A 14,610-nucleotide genomic window follows, 5' to 3' on the forward strand; every position below is an offset into this window, starting at 1 on the left:
TGGGCTGGACCATGTGCCCTCAGGAGCCCATTCCAATCTAAACTGCCTTTATCATGCTATAATTACTTTATTGTTCTCARCTCCACAACTAGTGTATGAAGTGCTTACACAGTTTTCTATTTATTTGCTGTGGGCCAAGAATAATTTTAATTGTTGACATCCATTCTTAGTTTGGGATACTCTTTGTCTCTGATTTTTGAGCCTTCCTCTAAGGCACAGAGTTGAGAGTCAGATAAATGAGCGCACAAGACTCTATGTTAGTGTTTGCATCACATAATGAAAACAGGCACTTTGGACTGATCAGGTGTTAAATTAAGCACATCAGCCTGGTTCTATGGTAATACAAGAAAAATGCACGGATGAAAATTCTGGGGGTAGAATGACCTCTCTGTACCTTTTATAGTGCAACACTGTAACATTGTACGTTGTTGAAATTTAGACAAATACCTTCAGAATATTTTGAACTTGACACYTGTACTATTTGCTTGAAGGAAAATGTAAACACATAGATGGGAAATGTGGTTATGGGGTAGCCTGAAATCAGTTTCAACTTTCAATTGAAACCAGTGGTAAAATTTAGAATTTAAAATWRTTTGAATTTAGTRGASCTGGATTAGCCACTTTGTRGAATTCATTAGGGAARTTTCCTCTCCCTTGTGTAAGTCTAGAAGARATCTAGTCAACTAAACCCAACACAATGCTCTAAGAATAATCCCATTCATCATAAGAGTGGACAGGTCCTCTCCATCAGTGAACATTTGTGCTGATAGTGTAATTCCAACTGAGATCAGCAGAAAAGCAAGCACCCACATCTAGCTGATTTAATTTTTTAGAGCATAATTAATTAAAGTAGTATCTGTGATCTGTTAATTAAAAGAATGAAATCTGAAATTAGATTTTTGGTAAAACAGAAAATGTGGACTTGGCAAAAGTTTTGAAACTCACATAAGGCTTCTGATAAATTCACATTGGATATGCAGTTATTTGGGGGGTGGGGTAGAGGTTAAAAGAGGGTCTTTTATCTCCCCCACAAAACCATCTGTGAGCCTTTTTTTATCTGACAGGCAGTAGAAGAGGAGGAGATGTGTAGGAAAAATTAAATGTTCACATTGTTCAGGAACAAGAAAGGCATGTGTCTTAGAAGCTGTCTTATCCAAACTTCTGCCTTCCTAAAAGCCCTATAAGCCATATTTAGGTTGTGTCCCCTGAAKGGTATCACTAGCCTTAAGAAACTTTTTTAGCAGTGATTTCAGCGTGTCCAATTACAGCCTGAGAGTCTGATCCAAATATCACTGAAGTCAGTATCTCCACATTCCATCTCAGTGATTGTAAATGAGGGGGTGGAGGTCTACTGTGCAAAGCCATGAAAATATTCTCCCCCGTAAGGCGCATGTAACTAAAAAAAAAAAAAAAATCCCTGATATGTAAACAAACATTAGGATAAGATATTGTTGCAATGTATAACACTATTTAACATGCTAAATTCTGCATTTATGCAGAGAATTTGTCACACCACCTAGTTTATTGATATTTTTTAGAAGTTCTTAGACCTCTATTTGTTATGTGTATCCAGCTCTCCAGAATCTTGGGATTGGTGATTTTCCAAAGTAAAACCCCATGAAAAGTTAAATTGATGTCATATGATGTGGTAATAGATGAACTAAATCTATACATTCACTACCTATATATATGTAARTATTGTGTATAGCTCTAAGATGTAGGTACATATATGTAAGAAAATGAAAGAGGAAAAAGTGGCTATTTAACAGGAATGCCTCCAGAAGAAATATGCCATTGAGTTTTAGAATATTGTTATAATTTCATCATATATCTCTATCAGATTGACACTAAAAAAAAAGCATTTTGAATGTTTTTTATAAAGCCTTTTAAGTATTTGAAAATATCCTGTTGACTTTATTCATCTAAGCAGTTGTCTCTCTAAACCAGTCAAGCGGGGCTCTGATCCAGCATCCAAATAACTCATCACTTGAAAAGCAAAAGAAGTGAAAAAGGGTTTGTGTACAAGTGCAGCACAACAGACACGCTGTAAGAACAAGGTGTMTAAAAGCTGGAAATATTTCTGTATACTGTTCCTGTAGAAGCCAAAACATCTTCATCCATATCTTAGAAATCAGGTATATTTAAATAAGCACTTTAAGAAAACTGATGAGGACATGGGATTTGAAGTACAGTTTCAACAATGTGTCTGATAGCATTTTAAGGAAATTATATTTTCTGTCATTTGMTGAAGATGAATGGATGTGGAACATTTTCAGTTTTTGTCTTTATATTTAAATCTGTTAATTAAAAGAATGAAATGTACACACATTAGATGGGAAATGTGGTTGTCCCATTCTTGGTCTGTAAACCTATGGCAATTATTGATACTAATAACTAGTAGATGAATCCTTGTTAAGTAATGCTTTTGGATTTTTCTTGTTAGGAACAAGATTAGTCAGGTGTTTCCAGCCTGAGATATGGGTCAGAACATAGTAACGATGAAACTTCCTTTTAGGATTTATAGCCTGGAAATGTTCTCAATATATAAAATAAAATCTTTTTTCTCTAACCGTTAAAAAAATCACACTTTAAAATTGATTTCCATAAATTTAATTTTATGATTAAGAAAAACATTATCTCTAATTAAAGTAGATGAAAGCTGCTTAGTGTTATCCAATTCTTGATTTAAATCCTTGTATTTTCTACCTACTGTTTGAAGAGTCTCTCCRGTAAAAATTCATTCTTTTGGTCTGAAAATGTGTGGCATACGACACAAAGCTGTAGTTTATCAACAATGRTGGTTTCTAGTGCTTTAATATTACAGTGACACTTCTCATGATGAGATGAATTTCAGTGTCTCCAGAGCAGAGTGACATTGTGTTTTGGGGGAGAGCAGGCCAGAGGGATGGCAGACCAAAGTTAGTCACCCTGGGCATCAGAAGCACCAGGAATATGCCTCAGCCACAAATTCAGATGTGCCCAGACACCTGCAGGCTTTGAGCTGCATCAATACCAGCAAATAAAAAGGGTCAAGGCCCCTTAGTTTCTGTTGTTGACTGGCAGGGAAATCCTGTGGCTGAAGTGTCTGCACCATGGCAGCGTGGCCTCACCCCCACTGACAATAAATAGACCCTTACAAAGATTCTGTCCTCAGCTGTTCCTGGACTTTGCCAGTGAGTAGACAACAACAGAAGAAAAGAACATKTCAGGGTTTGTCTACAGTATCCAGATCTAGTTTAGCAAAATAGGCAAAGCCTTTTTCAAACAATTTCTTTCCTGAGATTTCCATGGAGAGCAAGGACTTTGCCACATTAAAAATCCAGGTAAATATGGGACAAGATGTGACTAGGGATGCCTGTTGAGTGTCACCTGTTGCTCTGAGAAAGTAATTAATTTGGCTTGTAGGACACCGATTTAAGGGTCTGACAACACCTATGCCTCTGCTTTTGATGGAAATGCTTCCAAAGGTGATAAGAAMATAAATGTACCACCTAATTTTATTCAAACATTGTGCATCTTTGCAGATATCCAGGCAGAAGGGAGGCTAGGTCACAGTCCCATTACATTCCTTTGCAAGTCTCCCTTCAACTCCTTTAGGTTTGTGTCAGACTCAAGGGTATGGAGTAGAGATATATACATTTTTGTCCTGGTTCCAGCCAGGACAGGGTTAATTTTTTGCAGCAACTGTGAGGGGGCGTGGCCAGGGCCCAAAGGTTAATCTATATCAATGCTGGGGGTGGATGCAGGGACTCTCTCCAGGGACAAGAGGGTCCTTCTGGATGACAAAACATGGGGGAGTGTGGCATCCAGTATTTTCTGTTATTTGGGATGTTTTCCGTGTCTTTTACTTTTTAAACTAATATTGTTGCTGTTACTGATCATTTTCTTATCTGATTTATGTTTAAGTAAACTATTATTATCTCAGCCYSTGATCTTTGCCTTTTGTTCCTGCAGTTGGAAGGGAGGGGGGAGTGTGGGGGGCACTGAGTTGGGGACTACCATTCCTAAACCCCAACAATGTCTAGACAGGAAAACTGTGCTCACCTGTGAAAGGAACTGTATGGCTCTTCACACTGCTCATTGAGATGAGCCCATGGTTTATGCTAAATCCCTAAAATTCTTTTGGGCATCACTGACTGATTTCCTATGTCAAAACAGTGTTAGGGATCATGTTAACATTAAACAGGACAGGTGCCTGGGACCTTGTGCTCAGCTCTGGACTTGTAGACTTTACTATTGCACAGACAGCTGAAGTGGGTACCACCAGGAAGAGAAGTTTGTTTGCAGGGGAATGTGTTCTCTCTTTAATTCTRATGATTCTTGGCTATTTTTATGTACAGTATTTAGTTTTCAGACTGATGAGAAGGAGTCTCATTTGTGCAGATGGGAAACGCTTATTATGCTAATAGTGTTCTGCATTGTTAGCAGAGATTATTAGACAGAGATGTTAGAAATGCCTCTAGTGGAATTAAGTAGGTGACAAGGTAAAACGAAGAGATAAATGACAACAGTGATTAGGAAACGGATTGTGCTGAATACATCAATGCAAAGGAAGAGGGGAAAGGGACTACTTTTACAACAAATTGTTTAATCAGTGATGTATCCATGGAAAACATACAAAATGATAATTTACCTAGATGAGACCAAACTCTGTGAGATTATGTGTGATGTTTAATCTGGAGAAACCTGAGAGAAATGTCAAAATGGTCAGCAAGGAGGAAAACCAGAACACCTGAAAGTAACAAAGCCATAGACAGGTTTGMGTTTTATAATTAATGTATTCTGCCAATTAGCTGTATTATGTATGGGCAACTATATATTTTGACATGCAATTTAGTGAAATGTGTCATTAATCTTCTCTGAACTTGTAATACATCAAGAAAATCCAGTTTTAGAGATAGGCACACAGGCTGTCAAGTCACACCAGTCTCTCCTGTTGCCTTAAGAACTGCTGCTCTTTGGCATGTTGCTTTTATACCTACTTCCATTGTTCCAGCTGGAAGACAAGATTTGTGACTGCAGTCTGAGAAATAGGCATTTGGCTTTGTTTCTGAAGCAACACATGTCAACAGCCTAACTGTGCTCTAAACTTTCACTAAATGCTTGATGGAAATCAATGCTCATTTATAAAGYACAATTGCAGCACTGCAGTTTGACATGACAGAACTAGTCATGGTAAATAAATGATTTGAGGAATATGGCTTTTTCTTTGTTTGTGGATCAGCAGTGAATCAGTCCTGCCAATATATTGATTATTCTTAATTATTCAGTATGGGTAAAAGCTTTCTTTGTTGTGTCAATTACCATCACACGGCATGTTCAAACATTGATCATTTCGACTGTTCACACTTACAGTATGTGACAGATCGCTAAAGTTTCTGGAGCCGTTTTGACTCTCTCATCATATGCCTGAAACTTCTATGAGAGGGAGAAGACAGCAAATGATGAACAGCAAATAGTTATAGTCATTACCTGATAACAATTGTTCTTGCTTGCATTCAAACTTTCCTGCTTTTGTACCTGGTAGGCAATAGAAGGATTGCTTTTTTTTTTTTTCTCCCTTGAGATTGAGCATATGTTGAACAGAAAATTCTGATGGGACAAATGCTCCTTCTTTTAGATTATTCTGGATAACAACTGTGCYTTTCCAGTAGAAATAATAATGAATGCAAACATTTACTGAGAACTTTACCAGAAARCTTGTGTTGACTAATATTAAAATAGCTTCCTGAATTTTGTTTGGAATGGGCACACATGAAGTAGCTGTTGGTGATTTTCAGAACCACTGCAGAACCTCATGCRCCACCCAGATTTCTTTTCTCTTGCTCTGATTGTGTTGGAGGGCCAGAGTCCCTGGTCTACCTAGCCAAAATTGGGCACCCCTAAATGCCTAAATGTATGGGTTGGGGTTGGTGTGCACTCTGTAGCTGTAATACTTGTGTGCCTCACAAATTTTAAATTCTCTGAGAGGAGCAAGAACAATAATCTCCTTTCACAGTGAAGTAGAGCTAAGAAATTCTCCATGACTTGTCAAATGTCACATAGGAAGGCTGCAGTTGAACAGGGAACAAAACAAATCTTCTGGGTTGTGGACCCTAAACATACAGGACTTCAATATCCTTTCAGGTTGATAAAGCATGAGATACTTGAGCTATAAAACAATAAAGATCATCATCCACAAAGAGGTGTCCAGAATACATAATGTGTGCTCAGCTCTTTTTGGTGCTTGATGAGAGGGGAAGAGGAGAAGGAAAGGCTTTTTCATTCCTACTGAAATGCAGCTCAGAGCAGATTGTGCACGCATTTCATGATGGTGTAGATGTGAACTGGTGTAAGCAAGGAGGAACCACCCGTGTCCTGTTACGAGAAATTCTTTATTCCTCTCCTTTCTGACACTGAAGGTCAGGCAAGGAAAGTGATTTGGGTGTCCCAGCAGGAAGGGATGGRCTCTCTCCCTGAAGGGAAGACAGTAAGAGATACTTCTTCAGAATGGGAAGCTCTTGTTTTAAACACCATCAGTTTTTACAGGACTGCTCAGTGAAGTTGGATCATTTCTTGCTCAGACATAAAAACATTTAACATGAGGGCCTGGACATGAGCAGCTACTCTTTTGTGTCTCCCTAAAGAAAGATTAGAGCAAGGTGATCTTTACTTTGGGCCACAGCTATGATGAGGAGCAAAGTTACACTGTGGAGAATATTTCTGTATCAGAAGTGTCCTCATGAATCAAATTTGCCTCTGATGATGCACATTTTTTACAATACAATCATTTAATGTCTTATTTTACAAACAGCTGGAACAGCCTTACAAGACAACTTTTTTTTTAAAGTTGAGAATAGACACAGACACAATGTCCTCTTTTTGCTAGTCAGGCCATTCCCACACTGTCACAAAAGCACTGTCACATGCTAAACCTCCAACTGTGACTCTGACCTCTGTCCTTCCTGGACAGTAAAATCATCAGTCAATACTTGAGACTMCTGCAAACAACGGGCTTTGGTGAGAGGACCCTAAAAGCCTCTAATGCTCCAGGAATTTGATCACTGGGAAAAAAAGAAGGCATCCCTGGGTGAATCGCTTCACAATATGAGTCTCAAAAATAACCAGTCAGCCTGTTTCTTCAGTGAGTGAGGTGACTRAGAGGTTAGCAAAATGCTGTCCTGGTCACTTGACTTTCTTCTTGGATCTCTCCCTGGCTTCAGATGTACATATAGCACAGACAGAAAATCCAGGTAATGCAAATTCTTAAATGAAGCAAAAATGTAACATGTTCAGCAAATTGAAGTAAAAAAATGTGGTAAATTAATATTTTATAGTGTATTTTATTTTTTTTTTAATTATGCCATTTCTATTCCCTTAAAGAGCAGTTTTCATAATTTGCATCCATCACAGGAAGATAAATGTTCTGCAGAAGAAAAATTTCCATTTCTATTTGTTAGTTGCAGACCTGGCAACAATTAYGTGCACTTTTTGACTTTTCAGGATTAATTTATTGCATTTTAAAATGAAACAGTCRGACTGACTAAACTCTACTTAGTAGAATAAGCCAGCACGCATAAAAAAATCTGAAAAAAATCATCTGAATTGTTGTATTTTTTAATAGATCTTGACATTGGCTGGCAAAGAATAGATGAATTGTGTGTAATTGGCTAGCCAAGTGCTTACTTTCCCATTAGACAAATAGTAGATGGCCCTGGTTCTCTAGAGCAAATGACAAACTAAAGTGAGGGCTGAGTTGTCCTGAGAGGAGGGCCACAGGATCCTTTAATGAAATTACAAACCTAATTGCATGCTCGTCTCCCTATGTTCAGTCAATGTAATCATGGAAGTGATTTTAGCCCTTGCAAGTATTTTATTCTGCTGATGACTTTTTCAGTGGCTCCAGAAAAGCTCAAAGTAACTACACTCCTAATCCAGCAGTGTCAGAACCTTCAGATAGATGAACAATTCCAGATTTCCATTTGCCTAAAAGAGAATATAGAGGTGCTGTTTTGTTCTAGTAAAACTCTGCAGACATATTTCTGTATTTTCACTCTCCTTTGGGATGATCAGGGAGCTTATAAAGCCTTTTGGTGGAGAACAGAAGGGAAAAAAAATGAGGCATGAGGTAAGGGATTTTTGTTCAAATCCCTGCTCTGAAAAGCACATTGTGACTGAAAAAAACATTGGTTTGGGAATTAGTGAAAGGTAATTCATGAGCCAGCATGAACATGTTGCTTTCCTGCTTCATTCTATGCCAGCTCCCTAGGACTTCAAAGTTTGAATCAAAGTTTCTGCCTTCTGTTAAAATTTTCTGTGAGCTGTTTTTCTCATTCTGGAGGTTTACATCTCCTCCATGGTGATCAGAGAATTTGGTAGCTACTTCCCACCAGAGAAGCTGCTCCTGCTTAAATACAAGCTGGTGAACAGTTCCTTCTCCCCAAGTATTACTTCCTGTTCTCTAAATCAGCCCCGCTGAGCCTTCCACAGCAAAATAATTTTGTAGAGCACWCAATATGACTTCACTGACAGAAACTACTACATGCAGAACTCTTCACAAAGTTAAAAAAATAATTAAAACTTAAAGACTGTGCATACATCTTAAATTTAGYGTTAGGAAAGATTTATTACCGGTCTCAGTGTGTATATTTAAAGTCAGTCTGGTATGTGTGTTTAAAGTAATAAGGTAGACATCAGAAAGTTAACAATTTAATAACAGGTTGCCTAAGAATGCCAGGGCCCTTACAGTGATCTGAATGTAATTGACAGCYATTATTCTTCACTTAGGAGCAACAGCCCACCCCAGGAGCAATGAACAGACAAATCACAAAGTATCATGTTCCTTCTTGACTGAACAACTTCAGGGGCCCACAGTTAACTGCATGGCCTCTTGTTCAGCTGCGAGAGTGTCTTTTTATTTGTTTGAGGAAGTGCCCAATTGAATATGGAGGTGAAACAGAGGCCATTTCTCTTTTCTTCTTTTTTTTYCCCTTTTCCCCCTCAGCCTCAGAAAGGTCAGGAGCCTGCTTCATCTGTCATGCTTAATCAGCTGATGAAAACTCTGCTGGTGCATGAGGTTGTGGCTCCTCTATTTTAAGCATAAATCTTAATGGAAGAATCATTCTGTAATGTGTTACTTCCTGAAACGTGGAGCTGCTCTTTTAGGAGAGTGCTGCAGGCTTTTGGTAGCATGGGTGTGCAGTGTTTCTGGAGCTCTCCCAGGGCACCACGCTTTTGTTGGGTGATATATGTGACAGCTTCCCAATTGCATATGATAAGGCATGTCGCCTCYGACTCCAGCAAAAGGCTGTAACAAAAGGACTAGACATCCAAACTGGAATGTGAAACAAGTCATCATGACTGCAGTTAACAGGATGCTGCTGACTGAGGAATAAAGATGGGAGTACATTTCAATTGCCAAAATGAAATTTCTCGTTCCCCTCCAAGCCATCATATTTCTGATTCAAAGTGTTTGTGGAACAGTTGAAAAATGCTGTGTATCTAGTTAAGGTTGGCAGGAGATGTGCAAGCTTTTATCTAGAGAGGGAGACAGAATTATGCAACATTGACAAAAGTGGTCCTTTGCCCTGGCTGGTGGGTCTGGCTAAACATGATGAGGGGCAGATATTGTGTCACACTGTGTCAGGAGGGCACGTGTCTTTTAAAAGCCTTCTGAAATCCTGGCAGCAAAAGATGTCTTTCCAGTAAAAACTATTTATCCATATACCTGATGTGTTCTATTATTAGTCTTTAGATATGACATATCTTGCATACACATACATTCCTGGAAGGCCCAAGAATTTTTCTCAGGAAGAAGACCCAACAAAGAAAAGCAGTGCCTTTTCTACTGTCACAGAAGACACTCAGAATGAAAAGGGAATGAGTTGCAACATAGAAATATGAAGTCCAAGATGGTTATAGATACTGCAGTTTACCACAGGATGGAGGAACAGAATACCCACCCTCACACAGAATGAAAATAGTCTACAGACCTTCTCCTTTGAATCAGCTTAATCTCCCAGAAACACATGGTTGAAAAAAAAAAAAAAAAGAAGAAAACAGTATGTTGGGACTTTTTGTGGGCTTAAAAATGGAGATGCCTCGAAGTGGCCTGTGCCAGTTATTCTGACAGGAAAAGCTTTGCTACAGAACTGTCTGGATTTCCTAAGTTTTCTCCTGTAGACTGATGTGCAATTAAATTGTTCATTATTGTATCCCTGTATGGGTTGAATTTCTGAAGTCCAGCACTAAGAGAAGACTGCAGAAAAGAACCTTCACACCTGCCCTCTACCCCAGTTTTACCCCATGAAACTGAGAAGTGTTTCTCAATGTACCATGTTATAAAAGAAAATGCAAGTGAGTGTGCAGACAAGCGATGTATGAGATGCACGGAGCATTCATCAGCTCTCCTCTGACACACAGAGTTTAAGGTCCTTGTGCTTGCCAGAACATCATGAGTGCTGCCAATAATTTCCTGTCCTATTGAATGTGGAAGTGCTACYTTGGGTGTAACATACATGATGTACCTTCAGAGAAGCTGAAGAACATTTAGATTTACAAGTACTGCACATGGGCATTACCATGTGTGGAAGCTTCATCATGGCCCTAACACAGCTTTTCTGAACATTCACRCTACAACTTCAAGAAGTCATGATTGCAGTTCTTTTTCCTGGAGCGAAGCCAGAAGCACAGTTTGCAGCTACATGAAAAGTTACAGCTGGAAAGGGCTCGGGAACTGCTATCCTAGTGACAAAATGCAATTCTGCGTGTTACAGCCATGTCCCCAGGATGAGGGCATGTGTGCTCGTGTGTGTGATTCATGTTGCTTGTTCTCCACCTACTGGTGGCCTTTTTAAGGTCTAGAAGCCCTAATGCCCCTCCTATAAATGCTGCGAAGGTTACCACTACTTAACCCCATAAAAATGTGCAATCAGCTAATTGGAAAATTCTAATTAAGCCTGCTCATGGTGCAGACATCCCTATATGAAAGGCACTTTCCTTGTCTTTACGACCAGCTTGCTTGCCACTGGAGAGCAGCAATGGCTTTGGACGAGTTTCCTTTCCCAGTCACCAGAGCATGATGGCCCTGGATGACTCTGCTGATGGCTGCCTTGCTGAGGGCCGATTCTTTTCATGCAGACACCCATRGTTCCTTAGTTTTAGCTGCCCATTCATCCATGTTCCCCCTTCTCAATAATTGCCTTTTCAGAAACAAAATGAACAGGGGTGAACACAGTTATGATTAGGAAAAACGATGACAATTAAATATAATTAATAAACACTCCTATTACAGGGCATATGCATGCTGTGTTTCTAAACTGGACTGAGTCTAAAAATTAGTACACCTCATTACCCAAATGAATTGGAATGACACAGCACAACTTCCACTATTAATACAGCTTAAAGAATTCCTCCATTTTTTCTCATGTATATCCATTTCCAGAAAACTATGTGTTTTTTAGTCAAAGAATATTAGAATGAACATTGCTAATCACATCAGTCCAGATGGCTGGCTCTCTTCTTGCCAAGTGGAAGTATTGTAACCTATTTAATGTGCAATTTACATAAGCTCCATGTTAATAAAGATCCATGAGCTTGTGGACTTTTTCTCTACTCTTTTCTGTGTCACGGGTTCAGTCCACAGAGGCAGAGCACAGTGCTCGTGACTGCCACTGATGCTGGCTGCTGAAGCCAGAACTGCTCAGTACATTGCCCCCAACCTTTTGTCCCTGTCTCCTCACAGCAGTTTGGGATCCTATAATTGATCATTATCCACTTTTGAAGTTAAAAGTACAGTTAGGAGCATATATGCCAAGCCCACATAAATCTGTGGTAAAGGCTGGAGTGAAACATATCTCAAAATAAAATTATCCTGTTACCAGTGCGTTCAGCCAGCATTCTCGRACCAGCTGGAAAGTATTAGTACTGTTTTGTGTTTACGGACTTTTCATCTAAACCTTACACAATTTAATTTTCTCTGGAAATTTACTAACTTTGRGGCTACTGTGCACCCTGTCCTTCAGTCCAAGCAGTATTTTTCGTGTGGCAGGTCACACTATGCTGGCAATCACAACATATTTTTCTGATGGGTGGAATTACGTGATTATAAATTCCTATTGGTGTCTGTGTAAAAAAAGTTTTTGTTGCTGAGAGCACATCTCCAGCAGGTTTGGCAGGTCATAYACTTTCCTGTTATCCAACTGTTGTGTGGCAAGAAATCATAAAACCAAAGATCATCTAACATTAAATCATTAAATCATGGGCTTGGMTGTCCATCCCCCACTTTTTCTGGATCAGTGAGATACACATGGAAGGCAGAGAATACTTTTTTCAATTCACTCTAAGAGTACTGGTGATTTAAAGAAYTTGTTGTGTGTACAAATGGGACAAAGACCAGCTGAAGATGGAAAGCCAGCAAAACTTTTTCCAAGGAGTTTAAAGGCAGAATTGCACAGCTCATTCTACAAGCAGTTCTACCTACATTAACAGTAAAATCTGACAAAAATCTGGAAAGGAGACCACCTGCATCTGMATGTTTTGTATTTTGGTATGTTATTGGCCTATATGGGCTTGCCCTGTTAAAAGCACTAGAAACTTATTAATTACTCATTTCATGTTTAATACTTTGATATTTAATTGGACTATTAACAATTCAAAATGTATTAAAGCCTACTGGGAGTATTCCCAGTGGTATGGGTGTAATGGTGGAGGGTGCACATCTAAGTCTCCTCTGTGTAATAGAGCACAATAAAATGCTGAGGGCCTTATGTTTTTTATTTTTGAATTCAATCTTCTTTGATGCAGCTGGAGTAAGGTTGGAGCTAATGAGATTAAAGATCAGATGCACCAGGATGAGCTTGGCCCAGTCAGGGATTTCTCCTACCAAAAAGCTGACTAAAAACCAAAATTATTTTCTGGAAAACATCACACAGCCTGGAGCTSTCTGAATCTGCTGCTCTTGTGTGTTTTCTTGCCATTTCAGACAAACACAATGTAATGGATCCTTGAAACTTCAGATGTCTGTGTGATGTCTTATTCCTCTACCTTTCACAAACAGGTCATCAACTTCTGTGGGCACATGAGCATGCAAACCTGTGTGTTATATGAGCAAAGGAGAAGTATGCTCCTCTCCTCCACAGGGACTGTTTTAAGGGAAGTCCCCATCCCCAAGATGGTGCAGTCCATTCACTGTCATGTCCTGRCACTGGAAAAAGAACCAAAGACATCTGTGAGAGAAGGAGGAGATTATCCACTCAAAAACTGCACTTTTACTAGTGGTAGATTTKTAGGACAGGGCACCAGACCATCTCTTACCACATTACACAGTAATTATAGGGAAAGTACCCCCTTCTACTGGATGTGCCCAAATTTGCACTAATGTAGTTTCCAGTGTCCAAATGCACAATGTAATCTGTAACAAGCAGGCAACGGGACTCTGATTCCAGAATAGGAAAACAGGAAGAAAAGCAGGCAAATTAAAATAAAGGGACTGGCAGGGCTTTTTGTTCTTTGAAACTGGTGGCAAGATCATCTAGATGACCCATTACCAATACAATACTAATTATAGGAGTATTTAGTGGTTACATGCTAGAAAACATGCAAATCAAACAACTACTTTGCAAAGGACCTTATGAATTTGTCCAGTGTACAACTTCTTACATTAAGGTCTAGGTGATCATCTTTACAAGCCCAGGGACAACCAGTAAAATCTCCCCAAGGGCTGCTCCAGAGGCACAGGCTCAGGTGGCTTCACTGAGAGCTCCAAAGTTCTGGTTGGGACTTTGCTGCCTCAAGGTAGCAGCTGCTCTTGCAAGTCTCTGTCAGGGCTGATGTAGCTAGAGTAGCTCTTTGTTTTGGAGAGAGGGAGGAGAATTGATAAGAAGACCCTCTACTGTGTCCCTTTCTGACTAGTTTTCTGTGAGTCTTTGAAAACAAACAACTCAAACACTGAGAAAGTATTTTCAAACATCACCAGTCTCCAAGACCCCAAGCATGAAAATTCAGGGAATTTTTTTTTGCTGACAGGAAATTGTCACTTGCATTTCTGACAGATGTTGTCTTGTTTGGTTATTATTTTGGGTTTTTGCCCGTTTTAACTGAAATGTCAAAATATCAAAATATCCTTTACATGTGTACAGGGAAGACAAAATTACTCAGGAGTGATTTCTTCTAACCTTTAGAAAACACCCCCATAGTCTTCTACTGGCTGCTCCTAACGCCTCCTGCTGCTTTAACCTCTGTTTTCTTACAGAAGTGTATGTTTATGGCATTTTAATCAAGTCTCCTTATTAAATGTGTGAGCACCATTTTATGTGAGGTGAAGGTTTGAGTACAATCTACATCAACACCTCACAGAGCCTGGTGATTATACATAACCTACATAACAGCTTTTCTGTTACACTTTTGACTAAGTTCTCACTCACTTCCTAAACCTTGACAAGACAGGCAATCTGCYTTCCCATTACAATCTCATGCCCACTGCCCACCATTACAGTCAGTTATTAATGAATGAGGTGACTACAAACTAAGCCACGTTTACTGGTACCTGCTAGTACCAGCTAAGTCCTCTTTATCTCTTAATATAAAAAAAAAAAAAAAAAAAAAAAAAAAAAAAAAAAAAAAAAAAAAAAA

The sequence above is a fragment of the Malurus melanocephalus genome, unplaced genomic scaffold (assembly GCF_030028575.1).
Source record: "Malurus melanocephalus ecotype Western Australia unplaced genomic scaffold, MMel_1.1 scaffold_6, whole genome shotgun sequence".
NCBI classification, from domain to species: Eukaryota; Metazoa; Chordata; class Aves; order Passeriformes; family Maluridae; genus Malurus; species Malurus melanocephalus.